The sequence below is a fragment of the Microcebus murinus genome, chromosome X (assembly GCF_040939455.1).
Source record: "Microcebus murinus isolate Inina chromosome X, M.murinus_Inina_mat1.0, whole genome shotgun sequence".
Taxonomy (NCBI): Eukaryota; Metazoa; Chordata; class Mammalia; order Primates; family Cheirogaleidae; genus Microcebus; species Microcebus murinus.
This window is the reverse complement of record NC_134136.1, coordinates 42174722-42186761: the sequence shown is the minus strand read 5'-3', so window position 1 is coordinate 42186761 and position 12040 is coordinate 42174722.

Below are 12040 nucleotides of genomic sequence, written 5' to 3'. Positions count from 1 at the left end.
TTGCTAGGCTTTGATACCCTGTACTTGGACTCCCCCATGTGTGGACACTATCCTTACCTCACTCAGTCTCTGACTCCCCTTGCCAACCTGCCTCATGCTTGTAGATTTACTCCCCAACTGCTCAGGCTCTGACTCTACAACCCAGGCCAGCTTCCTATTCGGATACCCTGCTGACTGAGCTGAATCCTCAAGTCAAGCTGCTCCCCTGCATGGATACCCTCCTTTTTCTGACTTGGGCACTGACTGCCCATGCCAGGACAGGTTCTAACATGGACACCTTATTTACCCTGATCAAGCTGTGATATATCATGGTAGCCTGTCCTACCTCCCTTTGTAGATCTCATTTCACCATCTTTGAGTTCTGACTCCCCACCATAGGCTACTCCAACTGCATGAATATCTTTTTCACCCGACTTCAACTCTAACATCTCACTGTGAGCCATCATGGTTCCACTCCAACCCCCTACCGTGGATGTCAAACTTGATCTGTCTCACCTGATGGCTTCATGATGACTTCTTCAGCAAGAGGAGGAAGAGGAAGGGGGTGCTTGAGTTGAATTCTGAAAGACAGGTAGGCATTGCTAATCGAGGATAGATAAATGACGTTTCGAGTAAAGGAACTCATGTGAACTATGGCATATGGAAGAATAATTTTCAGAGTTTATATTTTTCTCCAGTTATCCAATAATTGCATCACAATTTGTTGAATAAATTCTCATTTCTCCCAATATGAAATAACAACTTCCACTTTTATTATATATTTAATTTTTGTGTGTGAGTTTATTTGGGGGCTTTCTTTTCTTTCCCCTTGATCTCTAAGTCTAATCACATATCAATACCATCATTAGTCATCTTTTTCAGAAATTTCCTGGCTCTTCTTACAATTTTATTTTTCAATATATATTTTAGAATTTGGCTTGTTTTGTTTTCTACCTCAATTCTATTAGTATTTTTATTGATATCTAACAATTATAAAATAACTTGAGGAAAATTTATATGTGTACAAGATTGTGTTTTCCTATCCAAGAATATGGGTGCCTTTCCATTTTATCATGTCTCACATAGCGTTTTTCAGTAGCATTTCAGAATTGTCTTCAACTAAACATTGCATGTTTCCTGTTAAATTTATTCCTAAGTAATTGCTTGTAGCTGTTGTACATGATATGATATCTTTCTTCCATTATAACTGTAATTGACTATTAGTATATAGGAACACTGTTTTATAGATTTTTTTATTCAGCCAGCTTGCTCAATTCTTTTTTAAATTGATGCATAATATTTGTACATATGTATGGGGTACATGCGATATATTGTTACATGCATAGAATATGTAATGGTCAAGTCAGGGTATTTAGGGTATTCATCACCTCAAGTATTTATCATTGCTATGAATTGTGAAAATTTCAAGTCCTCTCTTCTAGCTATTTTGAAATATAGAATATGTTGTTAACTATAGTCACTCTGCTATTCAACATTAAAACTTATTCCTTCTATCTAACTGTATGTTTGTACCCATTAACCAACATTTCCTTATTGCTCCTCGCCGCCCCCCCCTTCCCAGCCTCTGGTATCTCTCATTCTACTCTCTACCTTCATGATATTAACTTTTTACTCTAACACATATGAGTGACAACATATGCTATTTGTCTTTCTGTGCCTGGCTTATTTCACTTAACATAATGACCTCCAGTTCCATAATGTTGCTGCAAATGATATGATTTCATTCTTTTTATGGCTGAGTAGTATTACATTGTGTATTTATCCACCTTTTCTTTTTCTAGTAATTCATTGATGGACACTTAGGTCAATTCCATATCCTTCTTATTGTGAGTAAATGCTGGAATAAACATGCAAGTACATATATCCCCTTGATATACTGATTTTTTTGGATAAATAGCCAATAGCGGGATTGCTGGATCATATGGTAGTTCTATTTTAATTTTTAAATAAATATCCATATTGTTTTCCATAGTGGCTGTACTAATTTATATTCCCACCAACATTGCATAAGAGTTTGCTCTTCTCTGTATGTTCACCAGCATCCGTTATTTTTTTGTCTTTTTGACGATAGCCATTCTAACTGGAGTAAGATGATATCTCATCATATAAGTATTATAAGAATTATAATTATATACTTATAAGTATTATAGTGGTATCTCATTATTTTAATTTCATCACCATACTTTAAAAATCACCATTTCTGTATTGCCATTATCTGTAGCATTTTTATAGTGTTTTATTACTATAATTTCTACAGGTATGTTACTTTTAATCCTATGTTTAAATAGATTCAGTGCTCACCAGAACTTTTGCTGCTGGTTTTATAATCAGTTCTTAATTTGATAAATTAATCTTATAATAGTTTTTTTCATGAAGGACTAATTCCTTGAGATCATGTATATTTGAAAATACTTATCTTTGTAACTGAACAGCACTGATCACATTTTTCCCTGAATATTGCTTTGTCCACTAATATTTAGTGTTTCTGTGTAAAAGTTTAAGATCAGCATGATGTCCCTACTTTGTTTTTGTTTGTTTTTCCTGAGTGTTCAAAAAAGTCTTTCTGTATTTATGAGATCTAGAAACTTTCCTAGGTTAGTCCTAATGTCTATTGTTCCTATTATATCATCTGTCTTTTGATCTGTAGATTCAAATATTTCTTTGAATTTCAGAAAATTTTCTTATATCATGCTTTTGAATAATTTCTTCTGTTCTAATTTGTTCTGGTCTCTTTCTCTGGTAAACCAATAATGTATGTGTTGTATCTCCTATTTATGTCTTACAAAATCAACAATTTCTTGCTAACTGCTTTATATTCATTTCCATTTTTTGTGTTACTTTTCTCAAGCCAATATTCCTTATGACTCATTGTGATTTTAATGATGTCTCTTTTCCTTTTTGCTGCTTCTAATATGGTTTTAATTTATGCAATAGTTTTATTTTTATCTTCCACTTTTTACTGAGCTCTTTCAACTTATTTCAAACTGTTGGTATCTTAACTTTTATTTTTTGAGTTTTTTATTTTGTGTCAAGTTCTTCTGTGTATTTTTTTTAAAGGCAAGACATCTTTTTCATCTTTTCTGGGAGTTAGCTATGCTCCCAGCAAAAATGGGTCCCTTGGCAGGGTTGTTGCAAGGGATATGGGAATAATAGAAATAGAGAATAGAGAAATAATAAAGAGACACAGAGACAAAAGTATAGTTTTTAAAGATGGGGGAGTCAGGAGTCCTTCAGCATTCCTAAGAGCTGTGTGGCCATGAGTGAAGTCCTGCATCAGTATTTATTGATGCAGTGATTAATTGCCAGTGGTTACAGATTTACATAGTTAGTTCATTTAGGTTTTAAGTCTCCCCCAAAGCTTTTGGAGATCCCTTAATTAACTCTACATGAGTAAACGGTTAGAAAATATTTCTAAAATAAGCTTCTAGGTCAATAAAATTATCACTTAGCAGAAAGGCTAAACAGAAATACAGTGGCTCTATATTTCTTTATCTAGTTTTTGTTGATTTAGACAGGTAGTCAGGAGTGAAGCAGGAACTGTTACTTAGGCTAATTTCTTTTAGCCCCAGGTGTCTGTCTATGTTGGGCAGGCACTCTTTGATCACTTCTCACCTTGTGGCCTCATGCCAAACTTTATAGTACAGAAGCAGGAGTAAGCTGACAGGTTTGAGACACAGCATTGCCTTGGAAAGTGCTGCCACTGACTGGTGAGATGCCCTCCTGAGGCGAGGCAGCTTTTGATCTGTGAACTAACACATTCACATATTCCTCCAGGGCAAAGTCCTGCAAAACTTCTGAAATCTTTTATGTCTCTTTATAGGCCAACATTTTCCCATTAACTTCTTTTAATTCTTAGCAATATGTTTGGTCATGATTTGCCCCTCTTCCATATAATATGTTTTACAAAGTGCTCATCTGTTGTTCACTGTTTTCTTCTCTCTTTATTTTTGTAGCATATTTGTATATGCACTGGTTCCTTTTAAATTATTGTTCTTCTTTAATTGCCAGCAAAGTCTTCCTGACTCAGAGTGAAGACCTGTAAGGCACAGGATTTTGAGTCAGTGTGTGTGTTTAATTTCTAGCATTCAACCATTCTTGCCTCCTTTTATGATCTCTCCTATTTTACAGTGGCTGGAAGTTTGGAAACGGCATTTCCCACGTAACTGAGATTTTGCTAATAAAGAGCACTCACATGAAATATGCAAGGTGAAATGGAAGCACAAGTATTTAATTATTCCTTTCTTGATATTGGTAATAAAATTTTCCCTTGGAAGAGGCGAGGTTAAATTCTCATGCAAACCATTCATCTTAGTGCTGTAGCCAACTGTGACCACTGGTAGTAGTCTTTGCAGTTTCTCATGTGGATGATATTAGCAATTTCCTGAGTTCCCAAGAACTGGTGGTAAAACTAGGAGCTAACTATTTCCTTCCTTCACCTTTGCTCCTTCATTCTTTCCAATGATTTTATAAGTACTCAATTATCCTTGAAATATCAAGGTGCTTTCTCTTTTCTTAATCAAACTTTGTTTGGCATATTGTTATCCAGTTTAAACTTTCTTTCCCTTTAGCAGGCCAAGATTAGCAGCTGAAATGCTTCCTTTTACTCACAGAATTTCCTCCACCCAGCACCATAGTTGCAAATATTGTGTATTATCATATTTTCTTATTTAGCTTTGTCTTCCTGCCACTCTCTGATGTTTGTAGAGTTTAGGAATTCCTAAATACTTATTTGAGAACCAGGCTGGTTATAAATAAGGTGTAGATGGGGTTTTGTTACTGCCCAACCAGGTTTTATTGCTTGCTGCACAGAAGGAAACCAATATACTGAGACAGTAGGGGTTGCAGTGGAGAAAGAGTTTATTTATCAATGAGCACCTGAAAGGGGAGAAGGGAGAAAATTCTCAAATCTGTCTCCCTGAGAATTTGGAGGCTAGGTTTTTAAAAGATGGTTTGGCAGGCAGGGGGCTAGGGAATTGGTACTGCTGATTGGTTGGGTTAGGGGTGAAATCATGGAGGTGTAGAAATTTTCTTCTTGCACTGAGTCAGTGCCTGGGTCACAAGACCAGTTGAGTCAGTCCCTTGATATGGTCCACTGGTCTGGTTGGGTTACTTGGTCTGCCAGAGTGCAGGGTCTGGAAGATATCTCAAAGACCAGCCTTATGTTTCACAATGGTGATGTTATCCATGGGAACAATTTAAAAAGCTGTGAACCTTATGACCATCAATAATGTGACTCCTAAGTAGCAAGCAATTATAGAAAAGCAAGTGGAAACAATGGCTGGTTATTTTTTAAACTATGCTTATACCTTTGCAGGATTCAGGTTCCTACCACAGTTCTCACTGTGGAGCTCTTTATTAATTTTATAAAGTGCAGTTTCAGTTTTACCTTCCAGGGTATGCCACTGACTTTGAAGACCTATTAATATTTGTTTTGTTGTCTCTGCATGTGATCTACAGATAGCTACAGATATGCTCTCTGCATGTCCTCTATCATTATGGTCAAATTTTCAGTTCTCAGGGAAATACTTCTTTATATTTATCTATTTATTCAAGAAATACATAAGTACTTAATATGTGCCCTATAATTTTTAAGGTGATGATGTTATTTAGGTCTTTAATTTCTAAGAAATTTTATGCTTTTCTTTGCTTGATCTTTATTCATATGTTAAGAATCCCTTTGGTTTATTAAAATATATTAAACAATTGTATTTCATGTTTTGTATTTAATAATCACAATATGTGATTTTCTGCTTGTCTAATTTTTCCAACTATTATTTTTGATGTCTATGGATCACAGTGCTTTATTCAATAAAATATTTAAGTTTCTGTGTGTGATATGCTCATTTTCTTCAGAAATTTTTTTATAGAAAAATTTTGAAAGCTAGGATGAACAGCATTACTCCAAAAAAAGATTTAAATTTTTTCTGTCCGGCTAGAAACACCGTAAACTAAATTCTTGGTTGGAGGCTTTGTGGAACAACCCAGTTAATGTGAATTGAAATTATTGTCCCATGTAAAGCTGGCAGTGGTTCTGAATTCTCAGGAAGTTTTCTTCTACTTACTATCAAAGTTCAAGATAGGTAATTTATCTTGTAGTCAGTCCCCTGACCTCACCTCTCTGGGCGAATTTAATTCTAGTATACCCTCTTAATGTGGGTAAATTTTGCTATCCCAGTTTTATGTGGGGGCTTCTATTAAACTTTTAGCACTTGGATTTTGCTTCTCTCAAGATGCCCATAATGCTGCAAGTAAACCTGAGCTCATCAAATTCCCTTGAAAGTAAAGCCAGCTTCAGTGCCCTTGGTTTTTATCTCATTCCTTGGCCCAAATATCCTTTAATTTTTAGGTAAATGTCTGGATACTTATGGAAATTTAAGATTTTTTTCAGTATTTTTACTTGTTTTCATTTGAAGGGTTAGTCAGATCACCTAATTTTGTAATACCATAAATGACGTCTACCTGTTTTTATCAACACCTCCTCTCTGCAGTCTCTCAATCTCTCTCTCACTAATTTATATACTGTGAAATTCATATATTTTTCAGTATACAGTTTGCATTCTCTTTTAAAATGTAAATACTCTTGACAAAGTTTTCTGAGTATCTTGACTTTATCAGTCTTTGGCATTTTAGTATTAATTAATATGTAATTATTCTATTTGCTTTTTTCTCTCCCTGGTATAGTGCTTTGTACTGAGGGAAAGGGAAATTCGATCAGTAGGAAGTATGGGCTATAGGGAGGCACCAGGTTGGGTATTTCTGGATATTTACAAGGTAGTGTGTGGGCCTTATGCTTGTAGAGGGAGGAATGTTTAGAAAAAGGAGTTAGAATAGTTTGATTGCACATTTTGTTTGCTGAGTGACTTTGAATAAAAGATATCTCACTTCATAACAAATCAATGTGTGTGAAGATAACAGGTGACTAGATGGCAGCTTAAAGGATAAATTCACTAACAACTCATTCAACTGTATAAAAGTAGAAAGCAATAGTTCAAATCTAGAAATCTGCTTAGATCTGTAGGCAGGGCACTTGCTGCACAACAGTCCACAGGAATCGTTTGTTCTCAAGGAAATTTAGGTTCAAAGATTCAAGAAATTGGGTAACTATCCTTGTTATTCTATTAAATTGCAATGATACGAGCTGGATAATTCAACCATTTAGATTACCTGGGAGTAACAGGAACTGTTGGTTTTTATATGCATGTGATATTTTGAGGTGATAACACATTGATATCAGATCTAGATATTTGCTGTAGCTTTTAATCCATAAATACTTGTTTACTTCATGAGAAGTATCATCGAGAGGCCCATATTACCAGAAGTCTCTTTCCCACCAGAACACCAAAACTTCTGAAATGCTCACCCTTAGTTCTTTTCCTCAAGACACAATCTTCATTAAAGAGACATGCATTTTCATTGTGTTAACGCAATGTTCTCTGTTCTCTGGCAGGAGTAACCCAACAGCCAGCAGTATGTTGATAGATATTGATTTATCTGATAAATAACCTAATGTCAGATATTGTCACATGGCAAAGAGAAGTGTCATAGAGGAATAAAACACATGTCAGCAAAACTTTTCTAGAATCAAACACATACAAATTTTAGAGTTCAAAGGCTGTTTATTTATTCTATTCCAGTCCAATTCCTAAATATTATAGATGGGAAAGCTGAGGCTTTGAAACAAATCAGGCCAAATTTTCCTAGTCAGTGAAAACACTAGAACTAGACCCAGATCTCTGGATTCCTACCCCATCATTCTTTGTACTACTTCACACTATCGCAGAAGGATAAAGTCTGGATAATTGAGACACAATTGGATATTGCTTGGAATCCTCGGAAGGCAGGAAGCAGCATGAGAATATTGAGTGTCTGGGGGTGATTGATGGAGGTGAGGGGCATACAAATGAGGAATGGAAGGTCATGGAAATTACAAATCAAGCCCCAATCTTTGGGAAAACCTGATCTATCATAGGCTTGCTATAAGAATGTATTTGGCTCTCCAAAAGCCTAATAAAATAAAATAATACATATTTAATATTATTTTTCCTGGGCTGTGGCTTTGAAAAAATGTGTGTTTTCTCCATGATTTTAGTTTTCAATTATAAAATCCCCTTTGTTTCAGGTGACAAGGATTCCAGGTCTGTTTGTTCACTAAGCAGCTGTTTCCTGCATGCCAGGGATCTTTATAAAATATAACTGCTAACTGGAATTTGTTATCTGGCATAAAGTTTCAGAACTCCAATAAATTATCTCTGGCTATTCTGTGTATTGTCAAAACAACCCTGTGTAACAATGATGGTGCTGCTACTGGGTATCACGCAGCTTTTTGTACTATAACATGGGTACATCTATAAATATGTCCCTAATTGTTTCTCACAACAAACCTATAAAGTATGTAGGATTAATCATGAGATGAAAAGACAAAAAAAAAATTAAAACGTTGACCAGAATCCTGTATCTCTAGATATTAGCCAACCTCACACCAGTGCTATGGCAGCTTCTTAAGAGAACCAAGAAGATACTCTGTGCTTAAACGAGAGCTGTGCATTACCAAATCAGGCTTGCTGCTTCCGTGGCACCATACTGGACTGTACTATTTATTCATTCTCTTTTTCTACAACATTTGAGTGCCTTCAACGTGTAACTTTAAAACCCTGTGCTAGTATCTGCCTGCATGCAATGAAATGATGGCGTGTAATGAAAAATAAACAGTACCTTGGCTCATAGAACTTGCATCCTAGTGAGACAGAGAAACCTAAATGATTAAAGAAATAAGATAAACACAGATGAGTATTTTGAAAGAAATAGGATGCCATGAAAATGTGTGTGTGTGTGTTCGTGTTTAGTAGTAATTTCCAAAGAGTGTGTAGGAAAAGTCTCTCAGAGGAAACCTGAAAAATGAAAAGGAGTGAATCATGGAAGGAATGGCAGGAAAAAGGCACTATAAGCAGAGGGCAAAGCAAATACACAGCAATTGTAGTGGGAAAAAGCTGGTGTTTTAGAACCAAAAATGTATCAATGTTGTTGGAGTGTCATTCATGGTAGAAAATAACATGACATGATCTCAAAGTAGGAGTCAGGTATTGGAGGGCCATGTATTCCATGATCTAGTGTTTTGATATTCTAAGAACAACTATCTTGAAACAGTTATAGATTCACAAACAGTTGCAAAATAATGCAGAAAGAAGTCCTGCATACCCTTCATCCACTTTCCCCCAATAGTAATATACCTCATAACCATAGTATAACAATAAAACCAGAAAATCAATATTAGTACAATCTACATAGCTTATTTAAATTTCACCAGTAGAGATGGTTCAATTGTAAGTGGAACCTCTTACGATGGTTCAAGTTAAAACTTTTTGACTTTGTGATGGTACAGAAGCAATTTGCATTCAGTAGAAACCATACTTTCAATTTTTTTATTTATTTATTTTTTATTTTAGTGTATTATGGGGGTACAAGTGTTAAGGTTACATATATTGCCCATGCCCCCCTCGCCCCTCGAGTAAGACCCTTATACTTTCAATTTTTAAATTGCAATCTCCTGGGTAGCAGTATGTGGTACTAGATCCTCTCACAATGCTGGGCAGGGTCAGTGAACTGCAGCTCCCAGCCAGCCATGTAATCATAAGGGTAATCAACCAATACCGAATAGAGTACTATGTTGCTAGATGATTTTGCCCAACTATAGGCTAATATAACTGTTCTGAGCATGTTTAAGGTAGGCTAGGTTGAGGTATAATGTTTGGTAGGGTAGGTGTATTAAATGCATTTTCAACTAACAATAATTCCAATCTATGATGGGTTCATTGGGACATAACCCCACCATAAGTCAAGGAGCATCTATATTGCACACGCTCTTGAGTATGACTAGTTGTATGCAATGTTATTGTATGTATACACCACATTCAATATATCAACATACAGAACTGTTCTATTACCACAAGGATCCACTGTACTACCCATTTATAGCCACACCTACTCCCTTCTCCTCCCCACTAAGCCTTATCCCCTGGAAAACCACTAGTATATTCTCCATCTTTATAAATTTGTCATTTTGAGAACCACAATAAGGTATCACAACATACCTCTTAGAACAGCAAAACTAAAAAATAGTGATAACCCCAAATCATTTTGTGAATCATTTTGTGAATAAGTGGATTCATGCAATATGTAATTTTTTTAGATTGGCTTTTTTCATCAGCATAATTCCCTTGAGATCCATCCAGGTTGTGTGTGTCAATAATTTGTTCCTTTTTATTCCTGAGTAGAATTCCATAGTATAGATGTACCACATTTGTTTTATCCACATTCCTACTGAAGGGCATCTGGGCTGATTCTAGGTTTTGGCTATTACAAATAAAGCTGCTATGAATATTCATATACAAGTTTTTTTAAATAAAATTTTCACTTCTTTGGGATTATTGTCCAACAGTGTAGTGCTGGATCATATGATAATTGCATATTTAGTTTTACAATAAACAGCCAAACTATCTTCCAGAGTGCCTGCCCCATTTTCATTTTCACCAGCAATGTATGACTTATCCAATTTCTTTGTATTCTCCCCAACATTTAGGGTTATCTCTATTTTTTTAGTTTTGCTATTCTAAGAAGTATGTTGTGATATCTTATTGTAGTTTCAATCCACATCTCCCTGTTGGCTGGTGACACTGAACATCTTTTCATTTGCTTATTTGCCAACTTTATATCTTTTTTGGTTAAATGTCTCTTTATGTCTTGCCCATTTTTTAATTTTATTGTTTTATTACGGTTGAATGTTGATAATTCTTTGTTCTAGATATCATGCCTTTTTCAAATATGTGATTTGCAAATATTTTCTCCCAGTCTGTAAGGTTCTTTCCCTCTTCTTCACAGGGTCTTTCACAGAGCAAAAGATTTTAATTTTGATGAGACACAAGTTATCAATTTTTTCTTATATAGATTGTTTGTTGTATTATGTCTAAGAACTCTTCATCAAGCTCTTGGTGCTAAAGAGTTTCTCCCTATTTTACTTTCTAAAAGCTTTATAGTTCTCAGTTTACATTTAAACCTTGCATAAGGTGTGAGGTTTAGTTTGAGGTTCATGTACTTTTTTGTATATTTTTATTAATAGGTAGATGGTTAGGCAAATTGTGTCTCATTCCAAACAGGTGCATGCTCTTTTACTCACTGATTATATGGAGAACATGCCAAAAAAGGATGAATTAGCAGAGTCAAATCCAAAAATGATTATACTCTGAGAAAAGGAAAGATTTGAACCTCATTTCCTGTTCACAAAAAGCTTGCATCTTTTGTAGAAGGTCCAGGAATATTCTAGGCTTTGATCATCTCCACTAGCACTCATTCTCAGAGTTAAACAAGTGAGGTAGTTAGAAGAGTGGGCTGTAAGATTTAAGTTCTTTTTAGAAACTTGAATACAGCATAGCAGTTGAGGGGGGAGTTGGGACACAGCAAAGTTATGTGACTTGGGAGAAGTACCTAATAAGTCAGTAGTAGAGGGGAATAGAAGCCAGTCTTCCAATTTAGAGCTGCATCCACGTTACTACTATATAGGAAACAAATAAGGGCTCAGTAAATGTTTCCATAGTGGCCCAAAAGAGTTAAAACCCTTGGTTTATAAGAGAAGATGTAGTAGCATGAATGAAATGCTTTTCCATTTATTCCCTCCACTGGTCAGAAAATTAGCCTGTGCTATTCCCCATCATTAAAGGACTATCAAAAATTCTCATGGTGTGTTTTTTAAATATCTTACACTGAACAATTGCCCAAGCTAGTAATTCAAGGAACTTGGTCTGTAACTCAAGTTTGCTGTGGGCAATTAGAATACCAAACTAATGAAACAAAATGGCTTTTAAGGGAAAACAGTGCTTAAAATATGATACCAGCTGTCTTAGTCCAGTCAGGCTATTATAATAAAATACCACAGAATGGGTAACTTGTAAGCAACACAAATTTATTTATCACAGTTCTGGAGGCTGGGAAGTTCAAGATTAAGGTACCAGCAGATTCAGTGTCTGGTTGAGGATCCTTTCCCTGATTC